We start from the raw sequence: 21,341 nt of genomic DNA on the forward strand, positions 1-21,341 counted from the left end.
GATTGAACTTAGTTCCTCAGACTTGGCAGCAGGTGCCATCTCCAGCTGAGCTGTCTCATTGGCTGAAAACATCTGTTTTTTTAATCTAGTTTGTATGCCTGTGTATTGGAACCAAGTGCAAATTCCTTAAGTGGTAAAGGACCAGTGGTGAAAAAGTTTATCGAGACACGATGTAACTTGTACTGTGTGCTCTCACAGTAAGAAGTTCATGTACACTTACATAATTATGCTTATGTACTACTTGGGGTTTAATTATAGTAAAACTTTACATATTATTTAGTTGAATTTAAACTTTTAAATAAAAATCGTCTATGTATGTGTTGGAGTGATTGCGCATATGAGTGCAATACTTTCTGAGTCCAAAAGAGGGCAACAGATGTCCTGGAAACTGGGGTCACTGGTGGTTTTGAGCTGGCATGTGGGTGCTGGGACCTTAACATGGGTCCTCTGCAAGAGCCACCAGTTTTCTTAACAGCTGAGCCATATCTCCAGCCCCTTGGACTGTAACTTAACCGAGCATGTCACATTTTTACTTGTTATATGACAGTGGGAGTGAAATTGGCTTCTGCAGTGTGTCATGGGTGCCCTGGGCTGACACCTGCTCCATCCAGTTCCAGCCACGTTGCTCTTTCTACTCTCCCTGCCTCTGTCAGATCCCAAATTGTGCTTCTTGCTTCCCACTTCTATTTTAAGATGCCTTTGCACATCCTCTTAATCACTAGTCACTTCATAAGGCCTACCTACCAGCTACTCTGGAGTGTTCTGGAAAAGCAAGCAGGCTACCTCAGACACTCTTGTGCACTGACATACCTCGCCCTGGGCATTGCTGCTAAGTGCAGGCTGACATGGGGAGTGGGGTTAGAGGCTCCGCATTACTGTGAACTTCACGGAGCTCTGGATTTGCTGTGTATTTACACACTGGAAGCTTCTACTCTTGTCTGTGCCTCTGAATTGACATGTTCTGATTCAACAGGTCTTTCCTCTGCCCACCCCACCCTCACCCCTGATGATGGAGCATCCACTTGAGAAAGAGAGAAAGAGTAGAAGAAGGGTCTCAGTGATGCACTTCTTTCTAAAGAGTGATTATGGAGCTGGAAAGCGGTTTATCACTCAGTCTCTGGTTTCATTCTGACAACACAAGGCAGAATTTCATGGGATGACTTGTAAGTTCTTGCAGAATTAAAAGTCCCTTCTATAAATCAGTCTTGGATAGAAGACCAAACCAACAGTGTTATTATAGATTAATTGGAAAGTAATTTATATGAAAACACTCCAAATCAAACCTTAAGAGAGCCTAAGATACCCTCCAGATATGAATTAGCATTCTTGCAAAAGAAAAGTATGAAGAGGAAAAATAATAATAATTGAGTAAATTTAATAAGGGCTTCTGTGGAAAAGAAGATGTGGGGAATTATTCATCAGGAGATGGTAAGAGAAGCCAATTACTTCAGGAAGGAAATGGGAAAATATTTTAAAAGTTAAGCTTCTGGGTGAGAAGATAAGAACGACACAAGACATAGGAAAACAATTATTCTGTCTACATATTCAAAACATTAGCAAAATAGATTAAATCTCTTAGGAAATGTTACTGAAAGTGACTTAGGTAGAACCAGAAATTCTTTATTGAGGGTTTAAAAGAGTAATTTTGTGAGAATTTCATACGATTATTTCGATCACATTCACCCTCACACTCTTGCCCCAGTCTCCTCCTGGGTGTATCCCACCCTCACACTCTCCCCTCAGTCTCCTCCTGGGTGTACCCCACCCTCACACTCTCCCCTCAGTCTCCTCCTGGGTGTATCCCACCCTCACACTCTCCCCTCAGTCTCCTCCTGGGTGTATCCCACCCTCACACTCTCCCCCCAGTCTCATCCTGGGTGTATCCCACCCTCACACTCTCCCCTCAGTCTCATTCTGGGTGTATCCCACCCTCACACTCTCCCCTCAGTCTCATTCTGGGTGTACGTCACCCTCACACTCTCCCCTCAGTCTCCTCCTGGGTGTACCCCACCCTCACACTCTCCCCTCAGTCTCCTCCTGGGTGTATCCCACCCTCACACTCTCCCCCCAGTCTCATCCTGGGTGTACCCCACCCTCACACTCTCCCCTCAGTCTCATTCTGGGTGTACCCCACCCTCATAGCCCAACTCCGTATCTTCTTCTTGATCTTCTCAAAACCATCAAGTCCAATTTGTGCTGTCCATATTCTCCTGGGTGTGTGGCCGTCCCCTGGAGTGTGGCAGAACTACTGGGGGCCACGCCGTTAAAGAAAACTGATGGTTCATCCCCCTGCAGCCACCGACTGACAGAATCTCCTCAGCTCGGAGTGCGACTTCATGGCTCCATGTGAGCCAGAAATTGGCAATATTTTCATTCAAATATAGGCAATAAATACATTTCTCTCTGAAAAATTCCTCAACACACGTACACACACACACACACACACACACACACACACACACGGAGAGAATCAATCATAAAATAGACAGAGGCAAATTCTAAATATGTAAATCCACTGATGCATTAAAATAATAGCTCATTGCAACAAACTTGGGGTTAATCCATAACACAGAAAAGCTGTGAGTACATGTTTAACTGCTTAGGGTGTGAAATGAGGTAACCAGCTTACGAGCTATGGTAAAACAGAAGGTGGTAAAATCCAATATTCATTCCCAGATTGTTTCTTAAGAGAACTGCTGAAAAGTGCATATCACAAGGCAACTCAGAGTTGCCTTCCACTTAGTGTGACTGAACAGTCTCTAAAGTCATGTGACACCTTATGGCTGTAACCGGTGTCATCCTTGCAAGTTAGATCCAGAACAAAAGTACAAGTTACTCTGATGTGGTTGTCTTCTCAGGGAGAACAAGGGGATGATAACTTTATGCCTCCAAGAACCAATAAGAAACCTGGTCAAGTATTTAAACACAAACAAATCCCTCTAAGCATTTTCTCTGTGTGAGCATCATAATGAGAAAGTTAACACAGCACCAAGATGCTGAACGTAAGATTTCAACGGGTATAGCAATCTGTATGTCACCTTTGCAAATGCAGCCCAAGTTCCAGGAAAAAGAAAAGAAAAGAAAAAGAAAAAGAAACTCCTCAGAATTGAAATTTTTGTGGGAACAATCATGTAACATCTATAGTTGATTTTCCTTTAAATTTCGTTTTTAATTTTATCTTTAAGTGTGTGTGTGTGTGCGTGCGTGCGTGCGTGCGTGTGTGCGTCTGTCTGTCTGTCTGTCGATGATCACATGAGTGCAGCTTCTCATTGAGGCCAGAAGAGGGCATCATACATGGGTTCTGGGAACAGAATTCTGGTTCGCAAGGGCAGGAAGCAATCTTAAGCACTTGCACCATTTTTCCAGCCTGAACTTTATCTTATTTTAATAATATAACATTGTGGAATAAGGAACAGATTATCAGTGTGCTGGGCACAGTTGTTACTCTCTGTAGGGCTGCGATGCGCTCCAGAAACGTCATTTCTTTGTTTGTTTGTTTGTTTGTTTGTTTATGCTTGAAGTTTTTAATAGGAGGTAAATTTTCATAGTGGGTTAAAAAAAATCACTTGTCATTCAAGGTTGGTGTTCTATGCCCAGAACCCACGTAAAAAGCTGCAGTGATACAGGTGCTCACCATGTAGGGAGCATCTTCGATCTCAGCACACCTACTAGGAGATACAGAAATGGGAGATGGAGACAGGAGAACTGCCGGGCAGCTCCCGGACCAGCTGACTTAGACTATGCCGTGCAGCAGAATCAACAAGAAAGACCTTGCCTCAACAGGGTGGAAGGTGAGAACCAACTCCCAAAAGTTCTTCTCTGACCTTTACACGTGCTACGGCGCATGCAAGTCTTCCACCTGCCTTCTTGTGAATGCACTGTCCTCTCACTCTTGCTCTCACTCCCAGTCTTGCCTTCTCGTGTGAGTTTGTGTGTGTGGTGTGTGAGTTTGTGTGTGTGTGTGTACACATGCATGCATGTATATACACACAAATAAATATTTAAAACTTTCAATATAAAGTCTGTAAACTTAAACATTTCTATACAGCTATTTGGAAGCATAAACAGACAATACATGGGAGCAACAACCTTTTTAAATGGTAAGTGGCACCAATACGTACTAGTATAAATTCTGAGGCCATACCAATCACAGCAATGTGGACTCATGGAGCTAATCAATAGTGTTTAATCCCCTGGAAAGACCTCTCTGGACACACAGTTCCTTTTTAGGTCCCTGACTCACCCTAGCTTTTGTTCCCTGAGCCTTTATCAGTATTTTTCTACTTTTCTCCTCTGTTAGAGGAGAGCTGTCAGAGTTCTGCACTGTTAGAGCTCTGAAGTTCTCGATGTGGACAAGGGTTAGATTCACCGCAAGCTATTTCTCAGTTCCTTGAGCTGGGGTGAGAGTGCCACACAACTCTAGACTCACCTAGTGTCTTTAAGGGGAAGCTTGTACTGTGTAAGCCCGGTTACACTTGACATTTTCCCTCTGCTGATGTGTAGTTCAGATGCCAGGATAAGTGACAAAAAATGCCCAGGAATAAGGAAAGGAAGATGGAATGAGATTTCAAGGACAAGTACCATCTGCCAGCGGCCTGAGCATTCTAGCTTTCCAGCGAAGCCACTGATGATCCCTCTACAAGTTACAGTTTGAGAATGCATGGATGAGGATGGGAACATGGGGGCACGGGGCAGGCTCAGCCTTACAGCTATATAAAGACTTCTGAAAACATGTGTGGGTTTTCATACAGTGCACAGTTACAGAGATGCAATTTAGGACTTGTTGAATCAGCTGCTTCTGTGATAGTGATGGAAACTGAGAAGGGGGAGGGGGCAGTTTCTGGAGCTGACGAGATGGCAAAGCGCTTCCTGTGCAAACATGCAAACCTGAGTTCAGAGCCCAGGCGCCCATGTAAAAGTTGGGCATGGTGAGTGTACCTGTAGCCCCAGGGCTGGCTGGAGATGTGTGGATCTCAGGCTTGCCAGCCAGCAAGTCTGGTTAAAATGGTGAGTGCTGAGTGCAGTAAGAGACAGCTCAGAAAATGATGCAGAGAATGGGGGAAGAAAACATCTTCAGTTGACCTCTGGCCTCTACAGAAGCATGTGTGCGCGCACACACACACACACACACACACACACACACACACACCACCATCATCATCATCATCACTCCCACACACATTTGTTTTTTTCTTTTTTATTAATTAATTTATTCAGATTTCAACTAAATTGTTCTCCCTTCACTTGTATCCTCCCGTTCCTCCCTCCCTCTCACCCCCACCCTTCTTCCCTCCCCTAGGTCCATGATTGAGGGGGTTCTCCTCCCCCACTTTATGGTCAAAGGCTATCAAGTCTCATCTTGGTAGTCTGCCTGTTCTTTCTTTGAGTGCCACCAGGGCTCCCCACCAAGGGGAGGTGGTCAAATATGGGGCACCAGAGCTCATGTCAGAGTCAGTCCCTGCTCTCCCCGGAACTGCAGAGAATGTCCTATCCATTGGCTAGATCAGAGTAGGTGTTTACAACTTGTATTGTCCCTCGTTAGTGCAATAGTTTGAGCAGACACCCCTGGGCCCTGATCCACCCCTCATGCTGTTCTTCTTGTAGGTTTCTAAGATCCTCTGGATCCTTCTATCCTTCTATTCCCCCATCTCCTATATTTCTCTTACCTAGAGTGCCAGTAGGATGTCCTCACATTTGTTTTTAAAAAAGAAACTATCATAAGCCTAGTTAGACTCTGTATAAGGAGAACAGAAAACAAGGTACTGGTTATGGAAACAAAGCACAGTAGTCCACACATGTGTACTGTACTAACATATGTGTATTTAATCTGTGTACTACTGTGCATGCACTAACACGTGAGTATAGTGTGCTAATATGAACGTACTAAGATGTGATATGTACTAGCTCATATATACTAACATGTGTCCCAACATGTGTGTCCTAGCACAAATATACTAATGCATTAACACACATTCATTAGGAAAGCCATGTTTTGCTTTTTAAGGTAAAGTCTCATGTAATGCAAACTGGCCTTGAACTCATATTCCCCCAGCCTTTGGCTTCTAACTGATGGGGTGACAAGCCTGGACTCCCAGGGTTGGTTGACCTAAGGTTGGTCAGTGACCGCACATACCTTTGATGATCTTTGCTGGGCTTGGCTCTCTATACTATCATGACTGTATGATGCTTTTGAGTTATAGACTGAAAATATTAAGAACTGACCACACCAAATTCATTTTTGGATGTGGGAATGAATCCATAGTTAAGAGCACTTGTTCTCTGTAAGCTTGTGGTCCTGAGTTGGAATGTTCAGTGCCCATGTAAAAAGTCTTCCCATAGATACATATGCCTGAAACTTCAGCAGAGACAGAAGGATCCAGAAGAGCTCCAGAGCTCACCAGTCTAGCCCAGATGGCAAGCTTTAGGTTAATGAGAGATCCTGTCACAAAGCAAATAATAGAGGAAGACATGGCACCCTGAACTGCACTCTACATGCAGACATGGGTATGTCTGTCTATACACTCACAGGCAGGTACCACCTCCCCCACAAAACCATCTTTGATGCAACTAAGTTTTCTGACAACCCCTAGTGCCATTCACTTTCCTGACCCACATTTCCCTAACACTCATCTCCTCTGCATTACTAAAAGCAATACTTTCTTAGATGTTCGCTTAAAGTCTCTCCTGCTAGCATTTGACTTGATGTGGGGAAATAGATCAGGCCTTATTTGAACACACAGTAGGCGCCATAATTATTTAGGTTGAACAAAAGGTGATTAGAGTAATTGATGACCCCTGGTGGCCATATTGAAACAAGGCTGAATTTTACAAGTCAAAAGCTTGCTGTGCACCAATCTATTCATCAGAAAGCCTCCTTCAGAGCACAGCCTGCAAAGCTAGAGCGAAGCATACAACCCACATCTCATGAGACACATCTGGGGCAGGGCCAAGGCCAGGGACCCATGGATGGAAAGTACAAAGACCTAGAGAATGAGGGGGAGGTCTTGGGATATCTATCTCCTGAGACCTGGTCAGACTAGGGGAATTTTCCCAAGATGAGAGTCAAAAGGAGGGGGCTGAGGAAGCTCTTTGGCCCCCATGACACCCTGTTGTGACCGTCACTTCTCACTAGTAGACACCAGTAGACTATGGGAATCAACTCATGGGGTTCAATGCCAACATGACCAGAAAAGAAGTTCCCTTTCTTATCTAGTGCCCCAAGGTCACCACCCTAAGATCTCTTCCCTGGACAGCCAGCTCAGCCTAACTGGTGAGTTCCAGCCTGGTGAGAGACCTCAGTAACCAGTGTGGCCAACATCTGAGGTTGTCCTCTGACCCCCATGTCCATGCGCTCTCCCTCCCTCCCCCTTCTCTCTCTCCCTCCCCCCCCCCCACACACGCTAAAGGAGCTTGTCTCCAAGCCTGAAGATACAGCTCAATTCAGAACCAACATGGCAGAAGGAGAGAACTGACTCCTGCCAGCTGTCCTCTGACTTCTATATATATGCACTGTGGCACATGCATGGCCATTCATACACTAAATAAAGAAATAGATCTAAAACACTAAAAGAAAGTATGGAACATACACAATAGATCATAGGAAAAAATAATATATGAAGAAATCCAGTGTGTATTGAGTTGGGACGCAAGAGAAAGAGATAAGGAGTCAGGCGCAGTTACCAAGCAGATATTTTCCGAACTTATAAAAAAACCACTCCTCAAATGTGACAAGACAGTTATGGTACATTCGACAAAACTCATACTTAGAACACAAGCAGCAAACATTTTTTTTTGAAAGCTTGAAAATGTTAACAGAAACCAAAGGAAAAAGTCACTTCTTCTTTTAAAAAAAATGACACTTAAGTGAGTAACATTTAAACATAATACCAAAAAGCTGGGGGGAAAATCTGTGTAAGGGGACGTATCATCAAAGTACTGAAAGGAAATCACTCACTGGAGTTCTATACATGGGGAAAATATTTTTTAAAAGTCACAATATGCTATCAAATGAGCCAATAAGACACTCCAAAGAACAGTCTACAAGAAAGGAAATTATTCCAGATGGGACTTCCAAGATTCAGAGGGCAATAAAGATACGCACACACACATGTTCACAGCAAACGTAGGTAAAAACCTGAAATCAGAATCACACAAATGCTCACCAACAGTACAATGGATAAACAAACCGAGTGTGTGTTCATTTGCTCTAGTACGAAAGAGTGGAAATATGCAGACGGTTATCCCATAACATGGGGGACCTTAAAGACACAGCTGATGTGGTAACCTGCGCTCAAATCCTCAACTCCTCCAGAGACAGACGCACAGGATCACTTGAGGTCTAGCAGTGTGAAGCCAGCCTGGGTGAGAGAGTGCCGCCCTGACTCAGAACCGAGCACAGAAACAAACGGCTAGCATAACTGGAAGGACGGTGAAAACGCAAGCTCAAGAAACACATGTTACAATGTCTTCTTAAGAAAAATCAAAGGGGCAAAAGGAAATTACGCTCTTCAGGGGATGTCTGACTCCTGAGGAGAATTGAAAAGGGAAATCAGTCAGCGTAAGGCAGGAAGGCACGGAGGGTGTCTGGGCTTCTGGCTGTGCTCTTTGCTTCAGTGTAATTGCTCACTTTATAATGCTGTAAGTTCACATCTGAGGCATACATTGTCTCTCATTTTTCATGGGCGGTGGTTCTAAAAGCATATCCTACCCAAGCCTGAAGATCCTTTAGACCCTATACCAAATGTCAAAGTACAGGTTGGGCAATCCTTATGGAAAACACTCAAATCAGGGCTCAGTCAATAAGTACTTCTGCAGCCAGGCCTGACGACCTGGATTCTGTCTCCAGTGGGAAGGGACACAGTGGGAAGGGAGAACTGACTCTGGCAAGTAGACACACATAGACACATACAGAGAGAAAGAAAAACCAACACCTGACCTCTTGTGATCTCCCAAACAGCCTGTTTGGATGCGCTGCCATACAATGCAATGAACGTCTATGCCTTTCAAGTCCCCCTAAACTGTGATTTCCTTCTGTGTCTTTTTCCTCTTGAGATACAACTTCACCTAGAGCCTAGGCTGCCCTTGAACTCACTATGTAGCTCGGGCTGACCTGAAACTCACAACAATCCCATTGCCTCACAGGGGTCAGTTATGGGTACCACCACATCTGTCCCTAATGTGCCAGACACAGGCACATCTTCTGTACAGTACTATGGGTTTTGTACAAACCCTGTATCCCCACAGCTCGGAAGGAGCAGCTTCATGCCCAGGCTGCCACTTCTGTGGGCATTAGGATCCCTACATAAAAGACACAATTCTGACCTTTCCACCCAGCTCACAAGTGAGGTGTGAATTCATCTTCTTTCTGTGACATTAGCATTTTCTTGAGTACAGTTACTAAACATCCTTACAAGCAAACTAGACATCACCACTGAGGTATTCCCCAGCCTCCCTTTTGAAAGTCACGTGACTAACACTCTGAATAACCACAGAAGAAAATAACCAGAAAACAACTGACTTCTTGACCTCTTGAACGAGTCTGTCTTTGGCATCACAGAGGTACAAAAGCCTGATTCTAGGCCTCCGCTACCTTTTCAGATATCTGCCTTGGAAAGCAAAAGCTCTGACAGCGAGAGTTACCCAAAGGAGAAACAAGTGGAGTGGTTTATTCCAGGGAGTCGTGCTGGAGGGAGGAAATACGATTAAGAAGTTGTCGTCATGTGGCAGCAGAGGAATATGAGCCAAATGCAGGCAGGCGCTTGGAATCCTTGAAACATGCTAAACCCGCCTTGTAGCTACCCACAGAGGCAGGTGTGCCATGCTAATTACAGACTGCATCTTTTCGTTACCTACAGCCCAGGCTTTCTTTTATTATGCCCCCCTTATGGCTCTCCTTTTCTTGGATTTTTTAAACTTACATAATTTTCCTTTGTTAGAAGATTGTCCCCAAGTAGGATAAGAAAAATTTAGTCTATAAAAATAATTTTAAGCCTCTTCTTTTTTTCTGGGACAGTTTTTTGTTTGTTTGTTTGTTTGTCTGTTTTTATTTTTTAAAATCACATCAGCAGTGACAGAAGGGTACCAGGTCAATTTTTTTTTCTTTTTTCTTTTTTTTTAGTGAAAAAGGAGTCATTTGTGGTTATTATCATTGAAATGAAGGTCGGGATTTCATAGTCAATGATATGGGCTTCCAAGATGAGTGAATTCTTCACCTGGAAGCACATCAGAGAGATCCCCACACCCTCAAGGCTCTCCGGAAATAGACAGGCAGGAGAGATGGGATCCAAGAGTGGGCAAAGCCCCAGCTCATCAAGGCAAAGCACAAGAAATGCCCGGAGTGCAATCCCTAGGACCAGGTGGCGCTCACCCAAGAGCTCTGGGGGAATTCAAGGGTGAAATTAGGAGGCTCTAGGCCAAGATGTTTGATGCAACATTACTAAGAGCCACTGCCAGCAGATGGGCAGACGGGCGAATGTCACCCCACTCATACAAGGGGATCGAAAGGGATCTGACAAACTGTAGAGGAGAAAACTTCTCTCTACTTGTCCAGCCTCGTCAGACTCTAAAGCAGAAATAACTTTGGTGCCTGGGGAAGGGAAGCATGAATCATTGGTTTATTATTGGGTGCCTGAGCATCGAAATGAAATGCCCGGTGCTGGAACAGAGTAAAGACTGTAAGCGACAACCTGGGACAGATGTGGGGGTGTTGGAGATGGCATGAGGAGGAGGAGACAGGCAGCAGCTGGCACACACCATCAGCAGGAAGGACGGCTGTCACAGCTCACCTGTCAGGAGCCCACACTCATGTTTTGGGGGTGTGTCTTGCTTCCTCTCCAGGCACCTCTCTTTTTCTTAACCCCTGTGTTTAAATCCTATGTTAAAATGTCTTTAATGTCCCTCCAAAAGAAGACACTGTTCACAAGAAATAAAATATCAATCAGGTTACAGGAGAAAAGGCAACAGTTCATACTGAGGGTAACAAGCCAGACACATACTTGTGCTTGGCAGTGTTGGAGACATAGTCAAATCCAGCTGGTTCTAGTAGTTAATGAACTAGTTTGTACATGTACTATGTGTGCATATATATATATGTGTGTGTTCATGAGCCTGTGGGTCTGTGTGGAGGTCAGAGGACAGGCTCATCTGTCATTGCCCAGTGTTCTTGCTACCACTGAGATCTGGAGCCCACTAAGTCAGCTAAACTCTTTTATATGCTGTGGGGTCGGATTCAGGGCCCCATGCCTGCAAAGCATGGAGTTTTTCCAACTGAGCCATCTCCTTGGCCTAAGAAGTACCATTACTGAATTTAATTGAGTGACCGCAGTTGTACTATGGGGTGGAATGTCAGCGTGAATAAGTCTTATTTTTTTCCATGAGGGGCCCATATAAGAGCCTACGTGTGCTGATTCCAGGGGCTGCTCCCAGGCTCTGACGGCGGCTTGCCTACTCTTCACATAAGGACCTGACTTTGTCTATACCTAGAGAGTAACTTATGGTTAGAGTGAAGTGTGTGATCACGGGTATGTGGCCACACATTGTAGGGACACTGTGAGCAACAATATTAATGTACCAGCCAACAAGGATCCTGGATCTGAAACAAAGTACCAGATGCCTCATTAAAATTAATGACTGAGGCAATACCAAAAACTAAATACCAAAACCCAATTGTATTGGTTTGTTGGCGGGAGATGACTACAGTGGAATTGAACACAAGGCGCTGATAATGTTATAACCCTTTTCCTCTTAGATATAAGACAATAAAGGTGTCATTTATTGCTGACAGCCTTGTACTTTTTAATGTGATGCCTTCAGACAAATATACACATGAACAGCATCTGTGGGAAAGGGAAATGATTCATGCTTATTTGATTTTAAAAGCAGGTAGGCTGGAGAGATGGCTAACTGGGTATAGAGCTTGCTATGTGCCCTACAGACCTAAGCACCTAACCTTAGCACCCAAATAAAAAGCCAAGCATGGTGCCACATGCCCGTAAGCCTGTGCTGGAGAGATGGAGACAGGAGGACCCTGAGGCCTTGCTAGCCAGCTGATCTACACCAACCAATGTGCTCCAGGCTCTGAGAGAGACACTGTCTTAAAAATTAGATGAGTAGAAATTATGGGAGTCAATAATGTTGACCTCTGACTCCCACACACACCTGCACATACATGTGCAAACACATGTATATGTGTATATAGCACAGAGAGAGATTTTTCAAAGAACTGACTCTTATCAGGTCTGCCAGAGAGATGCAGCTCTCCACCTGGACAAGACACCTGGGAAGAACCATGGCAGATGGAGAGCAAACATCCAGACAATGGCGGGTTCCAGCTGCATCAACAATGGAAGGCAGAGAAGCCCAAAAGGGGCAAGCTTCTCCCTTCCAGTCACTTCCACACAGTCACCTCCCTCCATTTCTCCTACCCCAGTGAGCAGGGCTGCCATTTTAAAGAGCTGTATGGTGCGTGTATCTAGCAAAGGCACATGTGTTCCCTGCATGCATGGAAACAGCTCTGCTCAGGTGACTCAGTGTCCACAACCCCTGGGAGCCCTGGGATGGAGCATGAGAGCAGAAAGGAGACCTTCACTGAAGCACATACACTTTGCTCTGCCTTCTAGGATGGGAAATTTATTTTCTATTCTCTTCTCTTGTGTATTTTTGTTTCTCATTGTTTTGTTTGGTTGGTTTCATTTTTGTTGTTGTTTTTGTTTGTTTGTTTGTTTGTTTTGTGTTTTCGAGACAGGATCTGTCTGTGTTAGCTTTGGGTGTCCTGGACTTGCTTTGTAGACCAGGCTGGCCTTGAACTCACAGCGATCCGCCTGCCTCTGCCTCTAGAGTGCTAGGATTAAAGGCGTACTTGTGTATTTTGAAATGGCACAGAACAACAATCATTGTGGTAGCGTGCTATTTAGAATAGAAGCAAAGCTGGAGATGAGAAGTTTGGAATACTCTGGTATATGATTGCATCAGGAATTCTGTCTTTGGGGGGAACCATGGTAGGATTGGTCACCTCCCCTCCCTTTTTCCCTCTCCCCTTCTCTCTTCTTTCCCCTCCTTCCCTCCCTGCCTCTTCCTTCCTCCTTCCCTTCCTTTTTTCTTTCCCTCCTTCTTTTTCCCTCCCCTTCACTCCCCTCCCCTTTCCCCTTCCTCCCCTCTGCTCCTCTTCTTTCTTTTTCTAGCATTGCCCTGCATGACCCATAGCACATCTCCAATGACTGTGTGCTGAATAAATTTCCCACCTTTCTTTCTCCCTTATAAAAAAGAAAAAAGCCAACCAACCAACCTACCAACCAACCAACCTACCTACCAACCTACCTACCAACCAACCAACCAACCAACCAACCAACCTACCTACCAATCAACCAACAAAAAACCCACCAGCTCTACAGCTGAGCCTCCTCTAGAGGGAATATGAACAGAATAGAACGGAGCCTGTGTCTCTCAGGCTGCACACTTGAAACCTTGGGAGCAAAAGATTGCACGTTGATGTCTTGAGCCAAAGATGCCTGAGAAGTAGGTATAAAATGCCACCAGATAAAATTAGAATGAGGATGTTTGCACTGGTGCTTCTACAAGTGAACAGATATCTTGCCCAGCACAGTGACACCCCTAAATACTCCTTGATGTCAAAGGTTAAACACATATATCCCACTCTCTCCTAGTGAAAATGTAACCAACTTTTGAAGGAAAATTACAAGATAAGTACAGAAAATCACCATGAACACAGACCCTGGCTCTTTAGCTTCTAGGGGTTTAACACAGAGTGAGCCTCAAAGACAGCGATTAAATTTGTAATGACCAAAAGGAAGAGTGGAGCTGGACAGGCACCTCAGTTGTTTAGGTGTGTGCTGCTTTTGCAGAGGACCTGAGTTCAGTTCCCAGCACCCACATCAGACAGCTCACAACCTCCGGTAGCTCTGTCTCCAGATGGGGTCTAATGCCTCTGGCCTTCAAAGGCACCTACACTCACATATTCATGTGCATGTAATTTTAAAAAGTAGAATAATACAAATTAAAACCATCTAGTCAATCTTAAGGGACTGGTTATACAAACTAGAGCATATTGAATGATAGGATGCTTTTCGACTATTAGAAAATTACAGAAAGATACAGAACCATATTCATAATTGTGTGCTGAAAGCAAAGTGTGCATCACATTTTGTAGATGGGTGATTAGGTGAGTGTACAGCCACTGAAGCCCTGGGCGATGCAGTAAACAGGAGGAGGGCATCTTCGGGTAGCAGTACTATGAGCCTTTCTTCATCTTTCATTTGGCTAGCACTTTGGAAATAGAAATAGCAAGATGGACATGAGTTTTTAAAATCCATTGTGTGTATGGCTGGACAGATAGCTCAATGGGTAAGACACCTTGCAGCGTAAATAGAAGGACCACCAAAATGCTCTCCAGTAACTTCAGGGCTCCGGTCGGAGGTGGAGACAAGGAATCCTTAGGCAAGCTGGCTGTGTGGATTAGCCAAAACGGCAAACTCCAGCTTCAAATGAGAGGCCCTGCCTGAGTGTTTAATGTGGAGACTGATAAAGCAAGCCATTCACACTCAATATCAATGTATGGCCTACACATGCACGCTTGCACATAGTTCTCCAATACACATGCAAACACATGTACATATGCTCACACACACCACACACAGAACAAAAACAAGCCACAGCGCCAGCACAGTCTTTGAAAATAAAAAGGAAGGAAGCTGCCTCTGGAATTCCCTGTGGCTGCTGGGTACAACACGAGGCTTTGCAGTTAAGCCAGATGACGAGGTGGGTAGAAATGACAAGGAGGCACTAACACTCCAAAGGACTTCTGATGAGCTGTTCCCTGTCAACATATTTGTGAGTCCTTTGAAAACTAAAATCCTTCTAATAAACACTCAGACATCGAAAGGTGGATATTGAAATTTTTCTGCATCTGTGCATCCGATAGAACACACAGCCTTTTATTTACGATCAAAGTATCAGAATGTGTTCTTTGTTCATCTGCAGACACACGGGCACACATCTTTTACACCTGCAGTCAGTCTATTTATAATCGCAGCTTTCTGGGACCATCTCACCTTCTTTTCATCTTCCTGGTACAAAGGGGACCCCAGAGAGTACAGCTTTAAGAGTGAGAAAGTGCTTTGTTGCCACAGTGGCCCCTGACCAAGGCAGGAAATTAGTCAGCACACCACAGCGAACCCCTCAGAAAAGCCCATGAACACTATGGAGTATCAATTAGGGAGATCATTGCCTTAGCACCATATTCACTAATTTGTTGTCTTTCAACTAGAGTTATCCCTTACCCCAACTGCAGAAGGGAGTCTAAAATCGATGTTCATGGGGCACCACTCCCAGGTACACTCAGGCCTGAGTAGGGCTTAGCATTGAGCTCAGCAGCTACCACATATAATGTGAATGTTCGCATCTCCAAATTCCCAAAAGCAATAATTTGGGGTGGAAGGAACTGAAGAGTCCTAGCTGTCTGCCCTAATTCTAAGTTTTAACGGAGACCTCAGGATGATAGAAGGCCTGAGAAAGCTGGAGACACCACGTGAAGCCGGCCTGAGAGGGACCATGTGTCCTGCAAATGGCGAAGACATAGAATCAGGGCTTTCCAAGCACATGAGAACTCAAGCGATGCCTCTGTGCATCCCGACGCAAGACATGGACTGAGCTCCGGGATTTACTGTGCGCCCTGCTGGGTTTCCATACAGCCTTGTCCAGTCTTGGCTTCCTAGCTTCCCAGCCTTTGCTTTTCAAGCGAGATGCTTACTCTGTGCCATGTGCCCTGAATCTCAGAAGAGACCGTGGATTTGGACTTTTAAGCGATGTTGGGACTGCTAAGATTTTGAGCCTCTCCATATTGGACTGAAGGCCGTTTTCATGATGAGGTCCCATGAGCCTTTGGGAACCTGGGGAAAGATGTTACACTATGAGTCAAGTGTCTGTAAAGTGTCCTGTGTATTTGACTGTTTTGTCCCCAGCTGGTGCACTGTTTTGGAAGGATGTAAAAACATTAGGAGTCGGGGCCAAGAAGGATGAAGTAGGTCATAGATGCAGTTCTTTTGGGTGTCCTTTCTTTGCTTGCTTTTTTTTCTCATTCTTTCTGATCCCCCGCATGCCAAAGTTGTGGACAAGTGAAGCCATGCCCTTCCATTGCCGTGAATAACGCCATCCCTCAACTGAACCTCAATTGAGAAAATGGCTCCATAAAATCTAGGATCCGCAAGCCTGTAGTTCATTGTCTTAATCAGTGATTGATGGATGTAGAGGGCCCAGCCTGTTGTGTGTGGTACCCTGCTAGGACAGTCTGAAACCAGAAGTGAAATAAACCTCCCCCCCTTTATGTTGCCTGGTATTCTGCCAGAGTGACAAAGGCAGCAACTGATGCATTGACAAGAGATGGAAGTCAGCCACCACCCTAGGAACAAGATCCCACAGTGGGACAGCTTAGAGGTCACCCTGACACTCTTTTCCCCCCATGAGGTCATAAAAGAACTCCTTGACTTTCTTCCCTCTATGTAGGTCTTCCTTTCCCAGTAACAAGAGGAAGATGAGCAAACAGGCCACACTGAGTCACCCCCAATTATTGGTCAGACTTGTGTATGGCCAGCCACAGAAATACTGTTTTGACTCGGTCTTAGAGTCTTCTGCCCTAATGCTGAGCTGAGCTTCAGAATTTCCAGTGCTAGGCAACGGCAAGCACTCCACCAATGTGGAATATTCCCCAGCCCTCAATTCCTCATTTTTAAGGGCTCCTGCATCACAGCCAACTTTGCCTAAACAAATTTGCTTGGCTCTTTTCTAGTTAGTCTATCTTTTGCTGTAGAGAATTCAGTGACAAAAATATTTTTCCATATATGTTCCTTCTTCGAGTTCATTACATCACTCCCATTCCAACCATCTTCCTGGCTGTTGTCACCAGCCTTCTCGCAGAATTCTGTCTCTTCTAGTCAATCCCTGAAGCTCTTCAAGACTTTTCTGGTAGTTTTATATCAACTTCATAGGCTAGAAGGCATCTAATAGGAGGGAACCTCAACTGAGAAAATGGCTCCATAAAATCTAGTATAGGCAAAACTGTAGGGAATTTTCTTAAGTAGTGATTGATGTGGGAGGGCCCAGCGCATTGTGGGTGGTACCACCTGCATTGGTGACCCTGGATTCTATAAGAAAGCAGGCTGAGCAAGCAATGAGGAGCAAGTCAGTGAGCAGCACTCCTTCATGGTCACTGTATCAACTCCTGCCTCTAGGTCCCTGCCCAGTTTGAGTTCCTCCACTGGCTTCCCTCAGTGAGCTGTGTGGCTCAGGATGTGTAAGCCAAGTCCTTCCCTTCTCAAGCTGCTTTTGGTCATGTTTCATCACAGTGAGAGTGACCCTAAGACAAAGACAGAAGCTTATATCTCTTTCTTCTTATTCCAAAGTCCTCCCAGGGGCTTTCAATCACCCCTACGACACCAAGTATCCTCCGTGTAGATTTTGCTAGCCAAGAGCTCTTCTTGTACGTCAGTTGCCTTACTTGAATGTATGGTATTCTCACATTTTAGATATCTAACACTATAACATAGACTTCCCATGGATTTCTTTAAAACTCGGTTATGTTATATAAACACGTTTATTTGCTTGAATCCCAGGTATGGGATATGGGGCTGCTTTAGATTGTCCACAGAAACAGACTATTTGCAGATGGTTTAATTCTAAGGGCACAGGAGAGGGAATAAACATGAGATCCCAAAGAGGGATCAGGGTGGCGGGGGGAGTGTGCAAAATAAGAAGGTGGCTGCTGCCCACCTCCACTGCCCACCACCCTGCTGCTCCTGGTTGCTGTTGTTGCAGTTCAATGAGAAGAAGTTGGAGATATCCTGAAACGAAGATTGGACTTGCCCCAATGAACCTAACAACCCTAAACAGCAGGAAGTAGCCAAAAAGAACTACATCCCCTCTCTCCATTAACCTTGTTTCTCTCCTACCTGGTGCTGGGGTATTGGAAGGGACTCGGGTGGAGGAGAGAGGTAAAGGAATATGGAAACCCCAATAAAATAGATTTTAAAAGTATGCAATGTTACCCTATCTCATTAAAGATCATAAGTTACTCAATCGCCATGCCAATACTAAAAGAGCCAACCTGACAGCTGCTTCTCCTTTCTCTCTCATAGGCAGGTGATCATTGAGCCCTGTAGAGTCTATGTAATACAGACATAGGATGTCAGATCATTCATTATAACTTCCTTGCTGCAACGGCTAAGACTGATGGTCAACTTGGCAGGAACTAGACTCATCTGGAAGACAAGATGCTGGGCGTGGCCTGAGAGGTTATATAGATCAGGTGAGTTGAAATAGGAAGCCCCACCTGGACTCTGGGAGGCACCACCCCATGGGCTGGGCTCCTGGATGGAACATAAAGGAGAAAGTGGGCTGAGTTCCAGCATCCATTGCTCTTGGTTTCTCAGCTATGGACACAATTTGAGCAGCTGCCTCATGTCCTGGCACCATGGCCCCTCTATCATGAAGGACTGTAGACTCAACTGTGGGCCCAGTAAATCTTTCTTCCTTCTTGTTGCTTTTGCCAGGGTATAGTTTCTAGTATGAAACAAGCAACCAGTGCACTTGACACCAATGTCTGCGTATCCTTCCTTCCTTCCTTCCTTCCTTCCTTCCTTCCTTCCTTCCTTCCTTCCTCCACCCATCCTTGCTCCCTTCTAACTTGTTTCCCAAAATAAAAACCTTTTAAAATGCTTTCCATTTTCAGAAAGATTTACTTATTTTATTTTTATGTACATAAGAGTTTTGTCTGCAGACATGTATGTGCACTACATGCATGCCTGGTGACCCAGGTGGCAAAAAGAGTACATAGGATCCCCTGGAACTGGAGATAGAGGTACTTAGGAGCCACCGTGTGGCTTTGGGGAGCTATACCCAGGTCCTCTGGGAGAGCAACAGCACTCTAAACTGCCAAGCCATCTCTTTAGTCGCAACACTGCCTAATTTTAAAGTTCTTTGCCTTTCTAAAGATCAAGTCTGAGATTGTTAGAATGATCTCTGGGTCGTGGTTTGGTCTACTTACTGCTTAAACTTTTCATCCCATTTCCTGCCCATCTTCACATTATCATCGGTGCTTCAGTCAGCCTCAATAAGCTTCTTTCAGCTTGTGAAATTTAACAAGGACTGTCTTTTCTTAGAAGATCTGCACATATTGTTCTTTGCACCTGGGACATCATGTGTCTCCCTGTGATGATTTCTCAGTCTTATATTCTTCTCTGTAGTAGATGGAAGTGCATTCAGCTGTGCACACAGCTTACCCAGTGGAGATGGTTCGAGCCACAAGGACATTTGGTGTCACTTGCATCCTGAAGGCAGGTATTTTGGGGGTTGTCACACGATTCAAAGCTAGTACCCAGGAGCAAAACTTTCTCCTTTCTTTTTTGATGCTGTGGACATATTGGTGCTGTACTCTAAGGCCATTGGTGGCTGCCAGAGCCCACGTCTCCAGTTCTGTTACTGCTGCACTCAAGTAAGAAAGGAGGGGAGAATTTTCATCTCATATCTATCACCTTAATCAGCTTCCATTGAGTTGCCCTGTATCAAACTGGCCAGATCTGTGACACATAGATCAAAAGCTGTTTAGTGGGTACTGGGGATAAGAAGAGATCAAGAATGGAAGAGCTACTGCACTTAGAACCAAGGCATCTTTAGTGCTCCTGTCAATACTGCTACCACAGCGCCAAATAGATAAGGCTGGTAAGACGGCTCAGTGGTTAAGGCGCTTGCAGCACAAGTCTGAGGACCTAAGTTCAAATCTCCAGCATCCACATAAACCTGAGATACAGTGGTGCACACCTGTACTCCCCGCACTGTGGAGGTCGGGGGCTGGTGGAGCTCGGAGACTCAAAGCCAGCTAGCGTGGCAGAGACAGTAAACTCGGGGTTCAGGGTGAGGCAGTATCTCAAACACTAAAGCTGAGAATGAATAAAGAAGAAACCCCAGCGTCACCTTTGGTCCTCCTTGTACTAATACATGCTAAGTACATATGAGCATGCCTGTGTACATAAGCACGCATCACACACACAGGTCAATATGCCTGTTCTGTTGTTGTCTCTTGTGTGTGCTTAGACACTCTCTGACTGTGGGAACAGTCTCTCATTCACTGCTCAACTCCTAGAAGGAGCACAGTGAAGGGCCTGTCTGGGTTAGTCAAATCAATCGCTTGAGACACTGACTGGCTGACTACACAGAAGAACCATGAAGAGAAGCAGGTGTGAGACAGAAACCATCAACAGCAAAACTTCTGGAAATCTTAGCCGTCTCGCCTGTCTCATGGCTGAGCTTTCTACTCCACTGAATTTAAAAAATGAGTTTTTCCTCAAGATAACATTGCTTCAAGTGCTCAATTCCTTGCACAGTGAATGCAGCTCTGTTAACCTCTTAATCATGCCATGTGAGCAGGCACCATTGTTATCACTGGAATTTAGGAAAGGATTCATTTTCAAAACATAACAATGTAACCCTTGTTAATGAGGTGTACGATTCACAAGTGCAATTGCCTACTTTCATAAATGTGAGCCAAGTTTTTGATAGGTCATTCAAATGTGATCGGAGAAAAAAAGAGAACAGAGCAGCTAGGAAGTTATATAAAGAGTACTCAGAACTTTGCATCTAAATTTTCCATTGCTAAGAACGTCACTCCAACAGATAGTTTGTCATTCAGGTCGGATGAGGAGGGAGAAAGAAAATGCCAAATGCCTGGCACTTAGTGTGCATCTGGGCTGTTTCTGTCTCTGAATCTAGTCCAAAAGGAAGTTGGGTTTATACTTATTTCTATCCTGCCCTAAATATGCATCTGTGAGTAACTTGAGTGTGTTCTTTGACTCAAAATGGCATGATAATCTTAAACTACCCCAGTCCTAAATCATTCAACTCACAGCTTTAAAACCCAAAACAAAAAAGTCAAGTGGTAATCAATACAGTCACCCATTACCAACTATGAACACTGTCAATTATAACCAACCTGTGAAGACAGTCACCTACAGCTAACCTGTGAAGACAGTCACCTACAGCTAACCTGTGAAGACAGTTGACTATAACCAACCTGTGGAGACATCAACTCTAACCAATCTGTGAATACAACCAACCATAATCAAGCTATGAATGGCCAACTAGAACCAACCTAACAAAACATCTGGAGGCAGATCATATCCCTGAAAGCAGCTACTGTTGAAGATACAAAATCTTCTCTTAATTTTGGATGGACACTCTGTTTAGCCATGTCAAAACACACAGGGTACTAAAATACAAATGGCACATTTATTTGTTTTTTTTTAAGGACATTTAAGTATCTCCACACATAAGAGTAAAAC

The 21,341-nt window shown here is 44.6% G+C and overlaps 1 protein-coding gene across 1 annotated transcript in view; it reads right to left on the reverse strand.

Moving 5' to 3' along the window:
* Positions 1–21,341, reverse strand: part of GADL1 (glutamate decarboxylase like 1) — a 172,169-nt gene that overhangs the window by 88,163 nt on the left and 62,665 nt on the right. The gene's annotated exons all lie outside the window — the stretch shown is intronic.

Source organism: Acomys minous (assembly GCF_964271855.1).
Source record: "Acomys minous genome assembly, chromosome: 13".
NCBI classification, from domain to species: domain Eukaryota; kingdom Metazoa; phylum Chordata; class Mammalia; order Rodentia; family Muridae; genus Acomys; species Acomys minous.